Below are 24,142 nucleotides of genomic sequence, written 5' to 3'. Positions count from 1 at the left end.
GAAATAATTGCAAATTATTTTTGTCTCTGAAATCTCGCTCTGCCGGAGACCCTGCACAGCAGGTCAGGATTGTGATTTCCTTGCTCCGGGGCGACCCTCAAGACTGGGCTTTTTCATTGACACCAGGGGATCCTGCGTTGCTCAATGTGGATGCGTTTTTTCTGGCCTTGGGGTTGCTTTATGACGAACCTCATTTGGAGCTTCAGGCAGAAAAAACTTTGATGTCCCTATCTCAGGGGCAAGATGAAGCGGAAATTTACTGCCAAAGATTCCGTAAATGGTCTGTGCTTACTCAGTGGAATGAGTGCGCCCTGGCGGCGACTTTCAGAGAGGGTCTCTCTGATGCCATTAAGGATGTTATGGTGGGGTTCCCTGTGCCTGCGGGTCTGAATGAGTCCATGACAATGGCTATTCAGATCGATAGGCGTTTGCGGGAGCGCAAACCAGTGCACCATCTGGCGGTGTCCACTGAGAAGTCGCCAGAGAGTATGCAGTGTGATAGAATTCTGTCCCGAAGCGAGCGGCAGAATTTTAGACGGAAAAATGGGTTGTGTTTCTATTGTGGTGATTCTACTCATGTTATATCAGCATGCTCTAAGCGCACTAAAAAGCTTGGTAAATCTGTTTCCATTTGCACCTTACCGTCTAAATTTATTCTATCTGTGACCCTGATTTGCTCTTTGTCATCTATTACCACGGACGCCTATGTCGACTCTGGCGCCGCTTTGAGTCTTATGGATTGGTCCTTTGCCAAACGCTGTGGGTATGATTTAGAGCCTTTGGAGACTCCTATTCCTCTGAAGGGGATTGACTCCACCCCATTGGCTAATAATAAACCACAATGCTGGACACAAGTAACTATGCGTATTAATCCGGATCACCAGGAGATTATTCGCTTTCTGGTGCTGTATAATCTACATGATGATTTGGTGCTAGGATTGCCTTGGCTGCAATCTCACAACCCAGTCCTCGACTGGAGAGCTATGTCTGTGTTGAGCTGGGGATGTAAGGGGGCTCATGGGGATGTACCTGTGGTTTCCATTTCATCATCCATTCCCTCTGAAATTCCTGAGTTCCTGTCTGACTATCGTGACGTCTTTGAAGAATCCAAGCTTGGTTCGTTACCTCCGCACCGAGAGTGCGATTGTGCCATAGATTTAATCCCGGGTAGTAAATACCCAAAGGGTCGTTTATTTAATCTGTCTGTGCCTGAACATGCTGCTATGCGAGAATATATAAAGGAGTCCTTGGAAAAGGGACATATTCGTCCATCGTCATCTCCCTTAGGAGCCGGTTTTTTCTTTGTGTCAAAAAAAGACGGCTCTTTGAGACCATGTATTGATTATCGGCTTTTGAATAAAATCACTGTTAAATATCAATACCCATTGCCGTTGCTGACTGATTTGTTTGCTCGCATAAAGGGGGCCAAGTGGTTCTCTAAGATTGACCTTCGTGGGGCGTATAATTTGGTGCGAATCAGGCAGGGGGATGAGTGGAAAACCGCATTTAATACGCCCGAGGGCCACTTTGAGTATTTAGTGATGCCTTTTGGTCTTTCTAATGCTCCGTCAGTTTTCCAGTCCTTTATGCATGATATTTTTCGCGATTATTTGGATAAATTTATGATTGTGTATCTGGATAATATTCTGATTTTTTCGGATGACTGGGACTCTCATGTCCAGCAAGTCAGGAGGGTTTTTCAGGTTTTGCGGTCTAATTCTTTGTGTGTGAAGGGTTCGAAGTGTGTTTTTGGGGTACAGAGGATTTCCTTTTTGGGATATATTTTTTCCCCCTCTTCCATTGAAATGGATCCTGTCAAGGTTCAAGCTATTTGTGATTGGACGCAGCCCTCTTCTCTTAAGAGTCTTCAGAAATGTTTGGGCTTTGCTAACTTTTATCGTCGATTTATTGCTGGTTTTTCGGATATTGCTAAGCCATTGACCGATTTGACTAAGAAGGGTGCTGATGTTGCTGATTGGTCCCCTGATGCTGTGGAGGCCTTTCGGGAGCTTAAGCGCCGTTTTTCCTCTGCCCCTGTGTTGCGTCAGCCTGATGTTGCTCTACCTTTTCAGGTTGAGGTCGACGCTTCTGAGATCGGAGCTGGGGCAGTGTTGTCGCAGAAAAGTTCTGACTGCTCCGTGATGAGGCCTTGTGCCTTCTTTTCCCGTAAATTTTCGCCCGCTGAGCGGAATTATGATGTTGGGAATCGGGAGCTTTTGGCCATGAAGTGGGCTTTTGAGGAGTGGCGCCATTGGCTTGAGGGGGCCAGACATCAGGTGGTGGTATTGACTGACCACAAAAATTTGATTTATCTTGAGACCGCCAGGCGCATGAATCCTAGACAGGCGCGCTGGTCATTATTTTTCTCTCGGTTTAATTTTGTGGTGTCATACCTACCGGGTTCTAAGAATGTTAAGGCGGATGCCCTTTCTAGGAGTTTTGAGCCTGACTCGCCTGGTAACTCTGAGCCCACAGGTATCCTTAAGGATGGAGTGGTATTGTCAGCCGTTTCTCCAGACCTGCGGCGGGCCTTGCAGGAGTTTCAGGCGGAGAGACCTGATCGTTGCCCACCTGATAAACTGTTTGTTCCTGATGATTGGACCAATAGAGTCATCTCTGAGGTTCATTCTTCTGCGTTGGCAGGTCATCCTGGCATTTTTGGTACCAGGGATTTGGTGGCAAGGTCCTTCTGGTGGCCTTCCCTGTCACGAGATGTGCGAGGCTTTGTGCAGTCTTGTGACGTTTGTGCTCGGGCCAAGCCTTGTTGTTCTCGGGCTAGTGGATTATTGTTGCCCTTGCCTATTCCTAAGAGGCCTTGGACGCACATCTCGATGGATTTTATTTCAGATCTGCCTGTTTCTCAGAAGATGTCTGTCATCTGGGTGGTGTGTGACCGTTTTTCTAAGATGGTCCATTTGGTTCCTCTGCCCAAGTTACCTTCTTCTTCCGAGTTGGTTCCTCTGTTTTTTCAAAATGTTGTTCGTTTGCATGGTATTCCTGAGAATATCGTTTCTGACAGAGGGACCCAATTCGTGTCTAGATTTTGGCGGGCATTCTGTGCTAGGATGGGCATAGATTTATCTTTTTCGTCCGCTTTCCATCCTCAGACGAATGGCCAGACCGAGCGGATTAATCAGACCCTGGAAACATATCTGAGGTGTTTTGTGTCTGCTGACCAGGATGATTGGGTTGCTTTTTTGCCATTGGCGGAGTTCGCTCTCAATAATCGGGCCAGCTCTGCCACTTTGGTGTCCCCGTTTTTCTGTAATTCGGGGTTTCATCCTCGATTTTCCTCTGGTCAGGTGGAATCTTCGGATTGTCCTGGAGTGGATGCTGTGGTGGAGAGATTGCATCAGATCTGGGGGCAGGTGGTGGACAATTTGAGGTTGTCCCAGGAGAAGACTCAGCTTTTTGCCAACCGCCACCGTCGTGTTGGTCCTCGGCTTTCTGTTGGGGATTTGGTGTGGTTGTCTTCTCGTTTTGTCCCTATGAGGGTCTCTTCTCCTAAGTTTAAGCCTCGGTTTATCGGCCCGTATAAGATATTGGAGATTCTTAACCCTGTTTCCTTCCGTTTGGACCTCCCTGCATCCTTTTCTATTCATAACGTTTTTCATCGGTCATTATTGCGCAGGTATGAGGTACCGGTTGTGCCTTCCGTTGAGCCTCCTGCTCCGGTGTTGGTTGAGGGTGAGTTGGAGTACGTTGTGGAGAAAATCTTGGACTCTCGTGTTTCCAGACGGAGACTCCAGTATCTGGTCAAGTGGAAGGGATACGGCCAGGAGGATAATTCTTGGGTGAATGCATCTGATGTTCATGCCTCCGATCTGGTTCGTGCCTTTCATAGGGCCCATCCTGATCGCCCTGGTGGTTCTGGTGAGGGTTCGGTGCCCCCTCCTTGAGGGGGGGGTACTGTTGTGAATTTGGATTCTGGGCTCCCCCGGTGGCTACTGGTGGAATTGAACTGGTGTCTTCATCTTCTCTGTTCACCTGTTCCCATCAAGATGTGGGAGTCGCTATATAACCTTGCTGCTCTGTTAGTTGCTTGCCGGTCAACAATGTTATCAGAAGCCTCTCTGTGCTTGTTCCTGCTCCTAGACAACTACTAGATAAGTTGGACTCTTGTCCATGTTTGTTTTTGCATTTAGTTCCAGTTCACAGCTGTAGTTTCGTTACTGTGTCTGGAAAGCTCTTGTGAACGGGAATTGCCACTCTGGTGTTATGAGTTAATGCCAGAGTTTTAAAGTAATTTCTGGATGGTGTTTTTGATAGGGTTTTCAGCTGACCATGAAAGTGTCCTTTCTGTCTTCTGCTATGTAGTAAGTGGACCTCAAATTTGCTAAACCTATTTTCATACTACGTTTGTTATTTCATCTCAACTCACCGCCAATACATGTGGGGGGCCTCTGTCTCCTTTCGGGGTATTTCTCTAGAGGTGAGCTAGGACTAATATTTTCCTCTGCTAGCTTTATTTAGTCCTCCGGCTGGGCTGGGCATCTAGAATCAACGTAGGCATGCTACCCGGCCACTGCTAGTTGTGCGTTAGGTTTAGTTCATGGTCAGCTCAGTTCCCATCTTCCAAGAGCTAGTTCCTATATATGCTTATGCTATGTTCTCTTGCCATTGAGATCATGACAGTACCCCCCCCTTAGTGAGGGGTCACCGATCCCTCACCACGACCACCAGGGCGATCAGGACGAGCGGCGTGAAAGGCACGAACTAAATCGGCCGCATGAACATCAGAGGCGACCACCCAGGAATTATCTTCCTGACCATAGCCCTTCCACTTGACCAGGTACTGAAGCCTCCGCCTGGAGAGACGAGAATCCAAGATCTTCTCCACCACGTACTCCAACTCGCCCTCAACCAACACCGGAGCAGGAGGCTCAGCAGAAGGAACCACAGGCACAACGTACCGCCGCAACAAGGACCTATGAAACACGTTGTGGATAGCAAACGACACAGGAAGATCCAGGCGAAAGGATACAGGATTAAGGATTTCCAATATCTTGTAAGGACCAATAAAACGAGGTTTAAATTTGGGAGAGGAAACCTTCATAGGAACAAAGCGGGAAGAAAGCCACACCAAATCCCCAACACGTAGTCGGGGACCCACACCGCGGCGGCGGTTGGCAAAGCGCTGAGCCCTCTCCTGTGACAACTTCAAGTTGTCCACCACAAGATTCCAGATCCGCTGCAACCTATCCACCACAGAATCCACCCCAGGGCAGTCAGAAGGCTCCACATGACCCGAAGAAAAACGAGGGTGGAAACCAGAGTTGCAGAAAAACGGCGAAACCAAGGTGGCGGAACTAGCCCGATTATTAAGGGCAAACTCAGCCAATGGCAAGAAGGTCACCCAATCGTCCTGATCAGCAGAGACAAAACACCTCAAATAAGCCTCCAAAGTCTGATTAGTTCGCTCCGTCTGTCCATTAGTCTGAGGATGGAAAGCAGACGAAAACGACAAGTCAATGCCCATCCTACTACAAAAGGATCGCCAGAATCTGGAAACGAACTGGGATCCTCTGTCTGACACAATATTCTCAGGGATGCCGTGCAAACGAACCACGTTCTGGAAAAACACAGGAACCAGATCGGAAGAGGAAGGCAGCTTAGGCAAAGGAACCAAATGGACCATCTTGGAGAAGCGATCACATATCACCCAGATAACAGACATGCCTTGAGACACCGGAAGATCAGAAATGAAATCCATGGAGATATGTGTCCAAGGTCTCTTAGGGACAGGCAAGGGCAAGAGCAACCCGCTGGCACGAGAACAGCAAGGCTTAGCTCGAGCACAAGTCCCACAGGACTGTACAAATGACCGCACATCCCTAGACAAGGAAGGCCACCAAAAGGATCTGGCCACCAGATCTCTGGTGCCAAAAATTCCTGGGTGACCTGCCAACACCGAGGAATGAACCTCGGAAATGACTCTGCTGGTCCACTTATCAGGCACAAACAGTCTGTCAGGTGGACAAGAATCAGGCCTATCAGCCTGAAATCTCTGCAACACACGTCGCAGATCTGGAGAAATAGCTGACAAGATAATACCATCCTTAAGAATACCAACAGGTTCAGCGACTCCAGGAGCATCAGGCACAAAGCTCCTGGAAAGAGCATCGGCCTTCACATTTTTTGAACCTGGTAAATACGAGACAACAAAGTCAAAACGGGAGAAAAACAATGACCAGCGGGCCTGTCTAGGATTCAGGCGTTTAGCAGACTCGAGATACATCAGATTTATGTGATCAGTCAAGACCACCACACGATGCTTAGCACCCTCGAGCCAATGACGCCACTCCTCAAATGCCCATTTCATGGCCAACAACTCCCGATTGCCCACATCATAATTTCGCTCCGCAGGCGAAAACTTCCTAGAGAAAAAGGCGCAAGGTCTCATAACAGAGCAACCAGGGCCTCTCTGCGACAAAACGGCCCCTGCTCCAATCTCTGAAGCATCCACCTCAACCTGAAAGGGAAGCGAGACATCAGGCTGGCACAAAACAGGCGCCGAAGTAAACCGACGTTTCAACTCCTGGAAAGCCTCCACGGCAGCAGGAGCCCAATTAACCACATCGGAGCCCTTCTTGGTCATATCTGTCAAAGGTTTCACAATGCTAGAAAAGTTAGCGATAAAACGACGGTAGAAGTTAGCGAAACCCAAGAACTTCTGAAGACTCTTAACTGACGAGGGCTGAGTCCAATCAAGAATAGCTCGGACCTTGACTGGGTCCATCTCCACAGCAGAAGGGGGAAAAATGAACCCCAAAAAGGGAACCTTCTGTACACCAAAAAGACACTTTGAGCCCTTGACAAACAAAGAATTTTCACGCAAAATTTTAAAGACCATCCTGACCTGCTCCACATGCGAGTCCCAATTATCAGAAAAAACCAGAATATCATCCAGATAAACGATCAAAAATTTATCCAGATAGTTCCGGAAAATGTCATGCATAAAGGACTGAAAAACTGAAGGGGCATTAGAGAGCCCAAAAGGCATCACCAAGTACTCAAAATGACCTTCGGGCGTATTGAATGCGGTTTTCCATTCATCCCCTTGCTTAATGCGCACAAGGTTGTACGCACCACGAAGGTCTATCTTGGTAAACCACTTGGCACCTTTAATCCGGGCAAACAAGTCAGACAACAGCGGCAAAGGATACTGAAATTTGACAGTGATCTTATTTAAAAGCCGATAGTCAATACAAGGCCTCAAAGATCCGTCCTTTTTAGCCACAAAAAAGAATCCCGCACCAAGAGGGGAAGAAGACGGACGGATGTGTCCTTTCTCCAGAGACTCCTTGATATATGAACGCATAGCGGTATGTTCAGGTATCGACAGATTAAACAGTCTTCCCTTAGGAAATTTACTACCTGGAATCAAATCTATTGCACAGTCACATTCCCTATGAGGAGGCAATGCACTGGACCTGGACTCGCTAAAGACATCCTGATAATCAGACAAATACTCCGGAACTTCCGAAGGCGTAGAAGAAGCAATAGACACAGGCAGGGAATCCTCATGAATACCACGACAGCCCCAACTAGACACTGACATAGCCTTCCAGTCAAGGACTGGATTATGGGTCTGTAACCATGGCAGCCCCAAAACAACCAAATCATGCATTTTATGTAGAACGAGAAAACGTATCACCTCGCGGTGTTCAGGAGTCATGCACATGGTAACCTGTGTCCAATACTGCGGTTTATTTTCTGCTAATGGCGTAGCATCAATACCCCTAAGAGGGATAGGATTTTCTAATGGTTCAAGAATAAAACCACAGCGCTTAGCAAATGAGAGATCCATAAGACTCAGGGCAGCACCTGAATCTACAAACGCCATGACAGGATAAGATGACAGTGAGCAAATCAAAGTTACAGACAGAATAAACTTAGGATGCAAATTACCAACGGTGACAGGACTAACAACCTTAGATATACGTTTAGAGCATGCTGAGATAACATGTGTAGAATCACCACAGTAGTAGCACAAGCCATTCCGGCGTCTATGAATTTTCCTCTCATTTCTAGTCAGGATTCTATCACATTGCATCAAATCAGGTGCCTGTTCAGATAACACCATGAGGGAATTTGCGGTTTTTCTATCACATTGCATCACATCAGGTGTCTGTTCAGACAACAACATGAGGGAATTTGCGGTTTTGCGCTCCCGCAACCGCCGGTCAATTTGAATAGCCAGGGACATGGTATCATTCAGACCTGTGGGAATGGGAAAACCCACCATAACATTCTTAATGGCCTCAGAAAGGCCATTTCAAAAATTAGCGGCCAGTGCACACTCGTTCCAATGTGTCAGCACGGACCATTTCCGAAATTTTTGGCAATACACCTCAGCCTCGTCCTGGCCCTGAGACATAGCCAACAAGGCTTTCTCTGCCTGAATCTCAAGATTGGGTTCCTCATAAAGTAAACCGAGCGCCAGAAAAAACGCATCAATATCAGCCAATGCCGGATCTCCTGGCGCCAACGAAAAAGCCCAATCTTGAGGGTCACCCCGTAAGAATGAAATAACAATTTTTACTTGTTGAGCAGAGTCTCCAGACGAACAAGGTTTCAGGGACAAAAACAATTTACAATTATTCCTGAAATTCCTAAACTTAAATCGGTCTCCTGAAAACAGTTCAGGAATCGGAATCTTGGGTTCAGACCTAGGATTTCTGGTAACATAATCTTGTATACCCTGCACACGAGCGGCAAGCTGGTCCACACTTGTAATCAAGGTCTGGACATTCATGTCTGCAGCAAGCTTAAGCCACTCTGAGGTAAAGGGGAAAAGAAAAAAAAAATGAGAGAGGGAAAAAAAAACCTCAAAATTTTCTTTCTTATAATCCCACTTCTGCAATGCATTAAACATTTAATACTGTCCTGGCATACTGTTATGACCCCAGTGGACAGGGTCTCAGAGGAACGTGTAAGTCTGCGAGATTCAAAAATCCAGCTCATAGGGCTGTGGTAACTGGGTTGACCAAATAGCTACTCCTAACGCCAACACTAGAAGCAGCCGGGGATCATGCCTATGGTGATCGCTAGATGACTCGCGCCAGCCGGAGAATCTAACTACCCCTAGGAGAAGAAAACAAAGACCTCTCTTGCCTCCAGAGAAAGGGACCCCAAAGCAAGATACAAGCCCCCCACAAATAATAACGGTGAGGTAAGAGGAAATGACAAACACAGAAATGAACCAGGTTCAGCAAAGAGAGGCCAGCTTACTAATAGCAGAATATAGCAAGATAACTTATCTGGTCAACAAAAACCCTATAAAAATCCACGCTGGAGATTCAAGAACCCCCGAACCGTCTAACGGTCCGGGGGGAGAACACCAGCCCCCTAGAGCTTCCAGCAAAGGTCAGGATACAGATTGGAACAAGCTGGACAAAAATACCAAACTAAACAAAAGCAAAAAGCAATGAAGCAGACTTAGCTTGAAATACAGGAACCAGGATCATAGGACAAGAGCACAACAGATTAGCTCTGATTTCAACGATGCCAGGCATTGAACTGAAGGTCCAGGGAGCTAATATAGCAACGCCCCTGAACTAACGGCCCAGGTGAGGATATAGGAAAAGACAGAAGCTCCAGAGTCAAATCACTAATGACCACTAGAGGGAGCAAAAAGCAAAATCACAACAGAGCACAGCCCACAGAGAACTATATACAGCCCACAGTAGTATACAGCACAGAGCACAGCCCACAGAGAACTATATACAGCCCACAGCAGTATACAGCACAGAGCACAGCCCACAGAGAACTATATACAGCCCACAGCAGTATACAGCACAGAGCACAGCCCACAGAGAACTATATACAGCCCACAGCAGTATACAGCACAGAGCACAGCCCACAGAGAACTATATACAGCCCACAGCAGTGTACAGCACAGAGCACAGCCCACAGAGAACTATATACAGCCCACAGCAGTATACAGCACAGAGCACAGCCCACAGAGAACTATATACAGCACACATCTCTTCTCTTCCTCCCCTCACCTCCTCCGAGAATGGCCCCACAGTCCAGAAAAAAAAAAAACTCTCCTCACCTCTCCTCGTGCCCAGCGTTGCTTCCTGGTTCCTGCTCCTGTCTCAGCAGCTGTAGTCTGCCCGGGACACAGCAGGTGCGCGATGATATGACGTCATCGCGCACCCGCAGTGTCAGAGGCAGAGCGGGGAATGATGGGAGAGGAGCGTCTGTAGACGCTCTCTCCTCCATCATTGCATTCAACTGTACCGGCGTCTATACGCCGGTATAGTTGAATGCGACGGCGGGGGCGGCGGATTGAGCGGCCCACCACTGGCACCGGCCCTTCTGGCATTTGCCAGAAGTGCCCTATGGCCAGTCCGGCCCTGCTTATAGTTCTCTGTAAGTTCTTCTCCTGCTTTTGGCATACACACACTGATGGAAAACTCTGACTAAATACTGACGTGGGAATTAGGCTTCATTCAGATGTCTGTGTTTTTCACATACGCAAAAATAATTGTACCTGTGTCATCAGTGCTTTGGACATCAATGTCTCATCAGTATTTTTCACATATGGATACATAAATAAATTATAAAGCTTCTTCTTTCCTTTGCAATGTTAAGCATAGACAGCTCTCGTATATATACTGATGACATCCTTGTGCTGTACGTTTTTTTTTTTATCTGACCCATAGACTTACTGTATATTGTTATTTTCATCTTATCGGAAAAAAGGACATGTCTGTTACTTTTGCATGGGCACAATGTCAGCTAAAAAACACGGACATGTGAATAGCAGCATAGATATAATGGGTACATTATATCTGTGAAAAAAAGGGATGGAATACTTTAGTATTTTAAGAAGATAAGTTATAAGACAATTGGTTGTGCAAAAGTGGAAAATCCCTTAAAGGTCTGATCTTGTATCCAGCAGCTCATGTGACATACTGGCGTCAGGGAAAATACGCTATGTAATCTCTGTGGACACTTTTATAAAGTGAATGACTTGGAGCCACTATCTTGAGATATTGTAAATGCTGGATTGTACTGATTAGAATTGGAGCAGGGGTTGGTGTTTCCTCGCTGCACATTTATCTGCCTACATCTATGTGACACCATGACGTCCAAATACACAGGATTATATGCAAAAGGCAAGTTTCCAATGTGTGCAGTTTGCTGGCTCCTTTGTGGGTCTGAATTACAAATGCACGTCCCGATCCAATTGTGGATCTCAGGTCCCAAACGCACAGCTGCATAGATTCACAAAAAGCTTTCAGTTTGGGCCCATAAATCCACAGTCAATATTGAAGCTGTGAGTTTAGGTCCTTATTAGAGCTGAGCAAATATATCAATGTTCGGTTCAGATTACGAATGCCGAATTTGCAATATTCGCCGATTTATTCATCTAATATTCTTCAAACATAGATGAAAGCCATTCAAGTCAATGGGAGGCAAAAACAAACACATGCACAGCACCTTCTAATGGTCTCAAAATCTGCCAAAACACATCAAATGAAGGACAGACACCAGGAAAGTGGCCTCAATTCACCCACAGTACTAATTGTAGCATGGCACGGCAGCAATCAGCCATGCATGAGGTATCGTTGTCTGGCCCAGCATTCACAGCTTTCAACTGAACGTCAAGTAAGACGAGGTGAGTGAGGGATCGGTGTAGGCCTGCTGTGCTGGAAGCCCTGATGCCACATACAATAGCTTCACCTGCTTTCATACTGAGCCACACTCAGGTGGCACAAATATCAGTTTTGTAGACTATCATTGTGAGAAAATCTAAGGATAGTAGTAACACGGGTGGTTGACTCCAATGAAGTGGAGGCCTGACGGTCTCGGAGGCCTACTGCTACAGGTTACACGCATGAAGGAAACCCAATGAGGAGTCTACACATTTACAAAAATTAGTGGCAGACACTAACAAAGTGGCATCAATTTCATCACACTATAAATAGTATAATAGGGACCGACAGGTCTTCCACTACACCCAACCCAACAGATGGACACCCAACCAGGAGTGTTCACATTTTCAAAAATTAGTGGCAGACACTAACAAAGCGGCATCAATTTTACCATAGTAGAAATAGTATAAGAACTGACAGGCCTTCTACTACACCCAGCCCAGCAGATGGACACCCAACCAGGAGTGTTCACATTTCCAAAAATTAGAGGCAGACACCACCAAAGTGGCATAAATTTCACCACAGTATAAATAGAATAATATGGACTGACAGGTCTTCCATTACACCCAACAAAGCAGATGGACAACCAACCAGGAGTGTTCACATTTCCAAAAATATTGGCTGACACCACCAAAGTGAGAGTAGAAATAGTATAATAGGTACATCTTCCACTACGGCCAACCCATCAGATGTAGACCATCTATGACTGTTCACATTTCCACAAATTTCTGATAACATTTGCAACAGCAGCAACAGCAGGCACAGAAACTGCACTAAACATCACAGAGTGCAGTTACACAAGATTAATGCAGCATACTAAAAAATGCAACATTGCCTAGTCTGTACAGCCTGTGATTGGGGTGCAAAAGTCCTTGGAGATCCATGACATGTTCATCTTGATGAAAGTTAGGAAGTCTACACTTTCAGGGGAAAGCCAGCTGCGCTTATCCGTCAGGATACCACCAGCAGCACTGAAGAAATGTTCTGAGAAAACGTTGGCTGCCGGGCATGATAAGACCTCTAAGGCAAGTAAGGCGAGCTCAGGTCAGTCATCCATTTTGGAGGACCAAAATGTGAAATGGTTCAAACCCTCCCTGATGGTATTGATATTCAGTTTTAGATACTCCTGTACCATCCTCTCCATTCGTTCACCACATGTAAGACTTGGACTCTGTTGTGCTGGTGCATGAGCTAGTCTAAAAAAGTCTCAAAGGACTCACAGAAATTGCTTCTTCCACTTACACCACTGCTGCTGCTGCTAATGTTTTGGCGTTGACAAATTGACTTGCCGGCGTTGAAAGTCTATAGTTGCGATGCGCACTGTGTGCTTCACTGTTGTCTTAGGGAAAACCTCTCTTAAGGTTGTGTAAAAGCGTGTTTCGATACTCCAGCATTTGCAGGTCCCTTTCCAGGGTGGGAAGCATCTGGCAAAATTTTGTTTTATAATGTGGATCTAACAGAGTGGCAACCCAGTATTCAGCACTATTTCTAATCATAACTATACTTGGATCATGTTGCAGATAGTGCAGCAAGAAGGCACTCATATGTCGGGCTCTACCATGAGATCCAAGCCCATGTTGTGTTGGTGGCTGGGTAACACTGATGCTTGTTTCCTCTGTCCCCTCAACACCAACACAAACAACAGAGTAGGGACGATTATCCTCTTTGTCTCCTGACAGTTGCTCGCCCATCACCTCTTCCTCCTCCATTTGTTCCTCGGATCTTGCACCTTCACTAACAGTTTTGTCTGTTATCACCAGCCTCCCTCGATTGCAGTAACCCACCATCCTGACGACAGTCTGGAACTTTGAGACCATGTTATACCTTCTGCATCCTCCTCTGCTTCCTCCTCTTCTTCTGCGACCACCACCTCCTCCCGCAGGCTATTCAAAGTCTGCTCCCTCCTTATGTACCTGTGTGCCTTGTTTTTGCTCATGTTTAGTTGTATTTGTCTATATTTTCCCCCTTTTCACATGTAAAGCACCATGGAATAAATGGCGCTATAAAAATGTACAATAATAATAATATAGATGACGGAATAGTGATGCTGATGACAGCGTCATCAGCACTATCTTAGTAGCCATTTCAAAACTGTGCAGAAGGGCACAGAGGTCCTTAATTTGAGCCCACTCTGTAAACGTGATACGTGCGCCATGTCAGTTCTGCGTTAGCCCAGGCTATATGACATGACATACTGTGTCAGGGCTCATTGCTGGTGCCACAGTGGCTGCAACATGTGCAGAGTGGAATTCCACCATGTTGGCACATCGCAAATCAACTTGTTAACTGGCATGGACAAAGACCTCTGTATCGATGCAAGTCGATGACTTGAGGGGTGCAAACGGCGTGAGTGAGCACACAGCTTCTGTGCTCTCTGCAGCAGCTTGCCCAGACCAGGATAGTGGCGGAGAAAATGCTGTACCACCAGGTTGAGGATGTGAGCCATGCAAGGCACGTGTGTTAGCTTGCCTCACAGTAGGGGCACCACCAGGTTCGCACTGTTATCGGACACGGACTTCACTGGATGCAGGTTCAGCGGAGACAGCCAATGCTCAAACTTGGCCTGGAGAGCTGTCCACAACTCTTCAGCTGTATGACTGCGATCTCCAAGGCATATCAATTTTAACATTGCCTGATTGTGGTGAACCCTGGCAGCACAGTACGGAGGTGGTGGGGATTCGCTATGCCCTGCTGAAACGTGTGTCTTATTAAGGCAGAGATTGAGGTGCAGGTTGAGGCCCTAGAAGAGTTAGAGGAGGCAGAAGCAGTGGTGGAAACATTAAATATAGAGGTTTGTCCTGCATGCCTTCAGGATTTCAAGACTTGTAGAGCAGCACCTGCCCCCACAGCCACCTGAGTCACCCAGTGCCCAGTCTGCGAGATGTAACGCCATTGGCCATGCTTACTTGTCCAAGTGTCTGTGGTGAAATGCACCCTGGCAGATAGAGATTTAGTCAAGGAACGGGTGATGTTGTCTGCGACTTGCTGGTGTAGTGCAGGCACAGCTTTCTTAGAAAAGTAATGGTGACTAGGTAATTGGTACTGGGAGACTGCGATGGCCATCAGCTTTTGGAAACCGTCTGTATCTACCAGGCAGAAAGGCAGCATTTCCTGGGCCAACAGATTGGTGATGGTGTAGTTCAATCTCTTAGCTTTGTCATGCGTAGGAGTAAACAATCTTTTCCGTGACCACAACTGTGGTACCATGGGCTGGATGCAGTGCTGAGAGAGGGCAGAGTATGGTGAACTGGACAAACTGCTGGACTGTGATGTAAAGGCGGAGATATTATGGTGAATTGAGGAAGTTGTGGTGTGCTCATTCTCTGAGATCGGTCAAAAACAGCAGGCATGTCCGCTTTTGTTACTGCTAACGGTGGGCTCTCAGTCAGCGTGACTGCAACGGGTAAAGAACCTGAGGTTCTGCGGTCGGTGACCTGCATCTTAATAGTTGGGACAGTAACAAAGGAGGAAGAAGAAGCAGCAGATATGATTGATGGGGCGCCTGATGATTGTTGAGGTCCGCTGGTCCACATTTTAGTGCAGTGGGATTCCCACAGTAACGCATGTTGATTGCACATGTGAAGGTTCATACATGTAGTAGACAAATTATTGCACTTTTCACCTCTACTTAGTTTTTTGTTTGTAAAATTGGCAGATTATGTGAGTTGGCTCATCCTTTTCAGTGTCAAAAAAGGCCCAGGATATGCCATAAATAAATAATAGATGTGAGTCTCGACATCTATCAGATATTTATGGAATATCTTAGGAATGTGCCATAAATATACAACATGGTGGGACAACCCTTTACAGAATTCAAAGTTTGGGCTTCACATTAAACATCTTTGTGTGCAAGTCGGCGTCATATATTATGACCAGCTTACAGGCTGACATTTCTTCTCTTGAAACTTGTCCAGGATGATGAATGGCTCATAGACATTGCAGCTCACCTTGACATTTGTTTTTTTGGGTTTGATCCATGTTTTTTTTAAATTGTGATCAATAATTTTGTACACTTTGGCAAAGGTTTAACTGGCTGTCATTATTCTATGCTCGGCAGAAGATTTTAACTGCTCTTGGTATGCATATAAATTAGCCAAGCACTTAAGGAAAGTGTCACAATACAGGAAGAAGGTAATGAATATTGAGGACTGTCCGGCAATGGCAGCCTCTGAGAGATGTGTCAAGGTGAGATGAATTGGCTACAGGGGGTACTCGGATTTTACACTCTTTTGCTATGCATTGATTTTATCAGGACATAATAAATGTAGATTGTTAGACACGTATTGGTATTTTCTATAAAATTAATGTGAGTATAGAACAATGGAAAGTCTTTAAACACTTAAAAGAAGATATAATCTGTCTTCACTTTCAGCTGCAACATATATAAATGTATATAAATGTGCTTATATAGCATAAATGCAGACATTGATAGACTTAGAGCACTTAGCTTGTTACTTAGGTTAATAAAAGACACACTTCTTCAAATTCAACAATTTTTTTATTCCATGTGTTACAAGTCAACGTGATTTTAAGTGACTGCCAATAGAAGTGAAAATCAGTCTACAACTGACCCATGATTAAAAATAATACACATGTAAATTAATGTACAGTACAGACCAAAAGTTTGGACACACCTTCTCATTTAAAGATTTTTCTGTATTTTCATGACTATGAAAATTGTACATTCATGCTGAAGGCATCAAAACTATGAATTAACACATGTGGAATTATATGCTTAACAAAAAAGTGTGAAACAACTGAAATATGTCTTATATTCTAGGTTCTTCAAAGTAGCCACATTTTGCTTTGATGACTGCTTTGCACACTCTTGGCATTTTCTTGATGAGCTTGACATTGACATATTGCTATGCTAAAAGCTTCTACTAGACAGATGTCCCTTAAAACATAGAATCTTAGGGCTACAACCGAACTAGCGCTGATTAAAGTGAGGTGCAAAGTCTAAGAGATCCTCCTATTCTTCACCAGGATTTCCACCAGGAAGTTTAGACCTGAGTGATTGGATCCTTGGGTCGCGATCCTCTAGAGTAGTCATGATTTGGCAGAATTAATGGTGGAAGCAGAAATGTAGGCATGTCAGATGGCAATAAAGATTGCTCAAAAACAGTAGTGGTAGCAAGTTATTAAGGAATATCCAGAATGTTACCCAATATAAGGACTATAACGGACGGATCGTCATGAAGTTTGACATAAGACAAAGGAAACAAGGAGCGATCACAAAGTCCAGAGTATGGTACAAAAATTAAATCAATTTTTTGAAACATATAATCTCCAGGCAAGGGGAGCAAGAAAGTGCATATGTGCGGCAGAAAAGTGCATTATATTAGTAAATTAGAATTAACAAAAAACACCTGCAAAGGCTTCCTAAGCGTTTAAAAGGTCCCTTAGTCTGTTTCAGTAGGCTCCACAATCATGGGGAAGACTGCTGACTTGACAGATGTCCAGAAGGCAGTCATTGACACACTCCACAAGGAGTGTAAGCCACAAAAAGTCATTGTTAAAGAAGCTGGTTGTTCACAGAGTGCTGTATCCAAGCATATTAATGGAATGTTGAATGGAAGGAAAAAGTGTGGTAGAAAAAGGTGCATGAGCAACCGAGATAACCGCAGCCTTGAAAGGATTGTTAAGAAAAGGCCACTAAAAAATTTGGGGGAGATTAACAAGGAGTGGACTGCTGCTGGAGTCATTGCTTCAAGAGCCACCACACAGAGACGTATCCAGGACATGGGCTACAAGTTTTGCATTCCTTGTATCGAGCCACTCATGACCAATAGACAACGCCAGAAGTGTCTTACCTGGGCCAAGGAGAAAAAGAACTGGACTGTTGCTCAGTGGTCCAAGGTGTTGTTTTCAGATGAAAGTAAATTTAGCATTTCATTTGGAAATCAAGGTCCCAGAGTCTGGAGGAAGAGTGGAGAAGCCACAATCCAAGCTGCTTGAGGTCCAGTGTGAAGTTTCCACAATCAATGATGGTTTGGGGAGCCATATCATCTGCTGGTGTAAGTCCGCTGTGTTTTATCAAGACCAAAGTCAGCGCAGCCGTCTACCAGGAGATTTTAGAGGACTTCATGCTTCCCTCTGTCACCAAGCTTTTTGGAGATGGAAATTTAATTCTCCAGCAGGACTTGGCACCTGTCCACACTGCCAAAAATACCAATACCTGGTTTAAAAAGAACAGTATCGCTGTGCTTGATTGGCCAGCAAACTCGCCTGACCTTAACCTCATAGAGAATCTATGGGGTATTATCAAGAGGAAGATGAGAGACACCAGACCCAACAATGCAGACGAGCTGAAGGCTGCTATCAAAGCAACCTGGGTTTCCATAACACCTCAGCAGCGCCACAGGCTGATCGCCTCCATGCCACACCGCATTGATGCAGTAATTGATGCAAAAGGAGCTCCGACCAAGTATTGAGTGCATTTACTGAACATACATTTCAGGAGGCCAACTTTTCAGATTTTAAATCATTTTTCAAGCTGGTGTTATAAAGTATTCTAATTTTGTGTGATAATGACTTTTGGGTTTTCATTGTTCATTGGCTGTAATCCATAATCATCAACATAAACAGAAATAAACACTTGAAATAGATCACTCTGTTTGTAATGGCTCTATATATTAAATGAGTTTATCTTTTTTATTGAAGAACTGAAATGAATTCACTTTTTGATGATATTCTAATTGTGTGAGAACCCCTGTATATTGATAAGTAACTTTTCTACATGCACTATTACTAGCAGCTGGAACTAGTGTTTCTACTTTCGTGGAGCTGCAAAATGAACACTTTGTCAAATATTAATAGTCATTTCTATATTTTGAGAACACTTCATTATATTAAAGTGTATTATCAGGGTAGAAACGATTGTGTCACAATACAAAGATGACGCTGTCAGCACAATTTTTGCATTTTTCAAATTAAAACTTGCATGAATCGGAAATGTATTGGGTATATAAATATCATTACTGGCCTCAGGTATCGGGTACGTTGCTTGAATTCCAGCTAGGGCTCAATTTCTAAGTTCCCTTAGGTTCTCTTGTATCATCCAAAAACAATTTGACACTTAAAGGGGTTTTTTAGAAGCGTAGTGGAAATGTCTGGCAAACGTTTTTGTAAAATGAAAATCTTGTAATTAATGGATGAGCAGTAATGCCGTTATTTCTGCATCTATCTACCCAGCTATCTATCTTGTCCTACATCATCTGGTGGTTTTTTGGTGGTCTCCTGAAGTAAGGTGTTTTTTTTGGTTGAAACTTAGCAATGGCCTTTAAAAAGTACAAAGCCCTTACCAAACTGGTGATTGATACCTGAGAAAGGGAACAGAAGACTAACTAAAGACTGTGAGATTTAGGGACTGTATAGTCACATATTAACCCCTTCATTTTGGAGTGTATAAAGAACTTTGGAGCGGGTTCAGAATGAGAGCGCAGCTCACACAGTACAGATGCAGATTATATAACATAGCTGACATCGGCTTCTAACAGCGGCATTTAAAAGCTGATATCTGATGAGAAAATGAGTTTGGATGTCCACCAAACGCAATCGCGGGGATCCGATAAGGTAAAAGGCCGCTGAAGCCCCTGTGACAGTCATATGATCTCTTCTGTGATGTCCAACTAGTGGCTACTCATCATAGGAGACTGTTTATAGCACAAGTGATCAAATGATTGCATGTTTTAGTCTTCGAAAGGAACTAACAAAGAAACTTATAAAGTAAAAAATATAAAAATTTGAATTACACCCAATTTTCCCCACTTACCAATAAAGAAATGTAAAAATAATGAAAAAAAAAGGAATAAAAAGTGATCAAATATAAAATTTACCCAAAATTCTGTAAATAAAATCACTAGATCGCCACCCAAAAAACAGCTCAAATGATGGTAATATAAAAAAGTTATGGGTCTTGGAAATTGGCAATACAAAAAAAATTTTTTTTCTTTTTCAAAATCCAGAATTTTTTTGAAGCCAATGAAATAGCAAATAAACTATGCAAGTTTGGTATCTGTATAATCGTATTAACCTGGAGAATGCTTCCAAGTCATTTTCACCACAAAATTAGTGACATATATTTGAACCATTTCACTGCACTTGGATTTTGTTTAGGTAATTTTTCTTAATGTAGTAAAATAAATGAAGTCATTAAAAGCTACAGGCCATACCAGAAAAGAAGTCCAGTGGGAACAAAAATGTTATACCTACTTGAAAAAGGAGGGAAAAATGCAAAAACGAAAATTACCCTCAGAGGAAAGGCGTTAAAGTTGTTTGTCGCCATTAGTGTTGAGCGATACCGTCCGATACTTGAAAGTATCGGTATCGGAAAGTATCGGCCGATACCGGCAAAGTATCGGATCCAATCCGATACCGATACCCGATACCGATACCCGATACCAATACAAGTCAATGGGACTCAAGTATCGGACGGTATCCCTGATGGTTCCCAGGGTCTGAAGGAGAGGAAACTCTCCTTCAGGCCCTGGGATCCATATTAATGTGTAAAAGAAAGAATTAAAATAAAAAATATTGCTATACTCACCTCTCCGACGCAGCCTGGACCTCACCGAGGGAACCGGCAGCGTTCTTTGCTTAAAATTCGCGCGTTTACTTCCTTCCGTGAAGTCCCGGCTTGTGATTGGTCGCGTGCCGCCCATGTGGCCGCGACGCGACCAATCACAGCAAGCCGTGACGTCATTTCAGGTCCTTCAGGATTTTAAAATTACGTTCTGGCTTGTGATTGGTCGCGTCGCGGTCACATGGGCGACGCGACCAATCACAAGCCGTGACGTCACGGGAGGCAGGACATGCGCGCAAATGACGTCACGGCTTGTGATTGGTCGCGTCGCCCATGTGACCGCGACGCGACCAATCACAAGCCAGAACGTAATTTTAAAATCCTGAAGGACCTGAAATTACGTCACGGCTTGCTGTGATTGGTCGCGTCGCGGCCACATGGGCGGCACGCGACCAATCACAAGCCGGGACTTCACGGAAGGAAGTAAACGCGCGAATTTTAAGCAAAGAACGCTGCCGGTTCCCTCGGTGAGATCCAGGCTGCGTCGGAGAGGTGAGTATAGCAATATTTTTTATTTTTATTCTTTCTTTTACACATTATTACATTAATGTTGTTTCGATACCGATACCCGATACCACAAAAGTATCGGATCTCGGTATCGGAATTCCGATACCCGCAAGTATCGGCCGATACCCGATACTTGCGGTATCGGAATGCTCAACACTACTGATAACAGCTTGTAGTCACAGAAGAAGTCTGGTAGCAGCTTATAGTACCAGAAGAAGTCTGGTAGCAGCTTGAAGTCCCAGAAGAAGTCTGGTAGCAGCTTGAAGTCCCAGAAGAATTCTGGTAGCAGCTTGTAGTACCAGAAGAAGTCTGGTAGCAGCTTGTAGTACCAGAAGAAGTCTGGTAGCAGCTTGAAGTCCCAGAAGAAGTCTGGTAGCAACTTGTAGTCCCAGAAGAAGTCTGGTAGCAGCTTGACGTCCCAGAAGAAAAGGCTGGTATCAGCTTGTAGTACCAGAAGGAGTCTGGAAGCAGCTTGAAGTCCCAGAAGAAAAGGCTGGTAGCAGCTTGTAGTTCCAGAAGAAGTCTTGCAACAATATGGTTGTCATACTAAATTCTGTCTATGGCCCACAGTAGGCACAATGTTCAGTTATGCAGACATTATCAATAAAAAACATTACATGTTTTAGAATCTCCATAGAAATATTTTGCTCCCATGAACCTTAAAACAAGGTTTCCAATGCTTCATCTGAGCTATATTTCTTCTACTTCTCTTCTGATAACTGTGATACGCAAACAGTGATTGTTTTACCCTTGAGAAATCTCTAGATGTAGATAGCGAGAGTTATTGCTTTTGGGATTATGGAAATATGACATTTATCATCAACCTGGATATAATCTTGTATTTTTTGTGAATCTGGAAATATTCCTGTTTCGGTAGTGACATGCAAAAGCAAACATAGTGTAAGTCACTAAAGACACATGGTTACACCCCACAGATGGAGAGCTATACATAACATCTCTGGATGTCTGTCAATTTAGTAAAAACTGTTCAGACATGCCTCAAAATCTCAAATATAAGAATTGACTTTTGAACAAAGCACGCATTATAGAGTAAAGGGGACCTGTCACATTGTACATAGAGTCAGTGTCGGACTGGGTTGGCCAAGGCCCACCAGTAACATTGATGCTTGGGGCCCACTGTTCAGCTACATTCAAAAATAACCTGACACGAGGACACAAATTTACTTTTGCTGTAATACTAAATTGCCTAGCTTGTTTAATGAATGATTAGATTATACCTATATCTGTAAATTGTGACTCGAGTGTAATAGCATTACTCATTAGTACTCCTACATGGGGGTCCACCGGAGGATTCTCCTGTGGGCCAGTCCAAGCCCGCATACAGTCCTTCTTATTTGTGGATATTGTGTTCTGGAGCAGAAAGGACTGAATACATTGAGTGATTTTAAGGGCTTGCGCACATGACTGTTTAAATCGGACAAGTGTTATCCATGGTTTTGACAGTTAGCACTCGTACCCATGTTATTCCATGGGGCTGTCCAGTTTTTCCAAGGACCGACAGAGCTGACGAAAATAAATCGCAACAATGTGGTCTGAGGAAAAAAAGAAAACCGCAACATACACTATTTACCTCTGGAAATCGGATCACACTCACCCATTCATGTCTATGGGTCCTTGAAGAAAAACGGACCACACTCAGATGAAATCCGAATGAAGAGGTTGGAGAAACTTTTTTTTAGAAGAAGAAAAAGATAAATGTCAGCTCACCCTTCTTGAAGAGTATTGATTGCACAAACGCTCACTGTGCAACAAGGAAAATTCAGGAGATGCTTCAAGTCCAGCATCCAAAAACTCCTTTAATACTCCATATTTAAAAATAATATCCATGATGGCGTCATATAGAGCATGAGTAAGAATAGAACAATCAAACAGACGCGTTTCGATCTATACGATTTTAATCATTGTTAAAAGTAAAATGAAAATCTTTTCCCTTTACTTCTAACAATGATTAAGATCGTATTGATCGAAATGCGTCTTTGTTTGTTCTATTATTACTCATGTGTTACATGACGCCATCATGGATATAATTTTTGAATAAACATGGACTTTTAAAGGAGTTTTTTGAATCTGGACTTGAATCGTCTTGCAAACCTTTTTTTCTTCTTCACCTGCCACTCAGATCAAACTCTGATCAGAGTCTGATTAGCATTCTAGGACCATTTTTTTTTTTCGGATGGAGAGAAAACGGACATCTGACCCTAGCCCAGAGGTGTCAAACTGCATTCCTCGAGGGCCGCCAACAGGTCATGTTTTCAGGATTTCCTTGTATTGCACAGGTGATAATTTAATCACCTGCACAGAATGATTCCAGCACCTTGTGGAATGCAAAGGAAATCCTGAAAACATGACCTGTTGGCGGCCCTCGAGGAATACAGTTTAACACCTCTGCCCTAGCCTATAAGTGAGCGATCCTACAAGTGAGTGATCCTACAAGTGAGTGATCTTATAAGTGTTTGACAGCTATTTCAGTGGATATCCATATGGAGAAGGCTGTCAATCACTTACTAAGACAGCCCACTAGACTCCTAGACATGGAAAGATCAGGAGATAAATAATTTACAATTTTTATGCAGCGCCCCAGAGTCCTGGTCATTGCAGTACTGTGGCTCCGCCGCTAAGGGGGGCTATGGTACGTCTGATGGCACTGAAGGAGTTCATCTGACCAGGTATCACAGACACCAATACATTTCACAGTCTGGCCTCCAGGGGGAGCTAAGGGTACTATTCATTAGGCCACTCCTCACAGTCTGGTAAAACTGGGGGTTAGGCAGGAAGTTAGGGAGAACGCTGACTGGGTTGGAACCAGGCAACACCTTGTGGCAGAGGGTGTTGTAGGGGAAGATTCGGTAGGGTCCCTGTCAGGGGTGGGATCCTGACAGAGGCCTGGCAATCAGAGAGAAAGCTACGGGACCGCGCCTGCACTTCATAGCGGCGGTGCCCTAAGAAAGGACAAGAAGCGAGATTTATTGTGCTGAGTGAGAAACGAGATCAACGCAACAGGGAGAAATACCAGTAGGAGTCGTGCTGTTAGACCGAGGCAACATCCTACTGAGGCGTAAATAACCGGTGGCCGGAACACCGAGGAAGTACAGAGCTCTAGGCATTACTTCAAACCAACGGCAGGACAGAGAGCTATAGGCTGGCTGTCTCACCTACATCACCTACGCAGACATAGGGGGCAACCTTTGGAGAGGGGCGGCTCTAGGGTCCCGGAAGAGCTCCGAGCCTTCCCGTCATACGGGTGCGTCCTACCATAAGATCTGGGGGACGAGAATAAGAAGAACATCAGAATTGAGTTGTTGTGAGGGAACACGAGGAACAGACACAACAGTTGTGGGGACTATCCCGTAAGCACAGCAGG

The sequence above is a fragment of the Ranitomeya variabilis genome, chromosome 1, assembly GCF_051348905.1.
Source record: "Ranitomeya variabilis isolate aRanVar5 chromosome 1, aRanVar5.hap1, whole genome shotgun sequence".
In the NCBI taxonomy this organism is placed as follows: domain Eukaryota; kingdom Metazoa; phylum Chordata; class Amphibia; order Anura; family Dendrobatidae; genus Ranitomeya; species Ranitomeya variabilis.
This window is presented reverse-complemented; position numbering follows the sequence as displayed.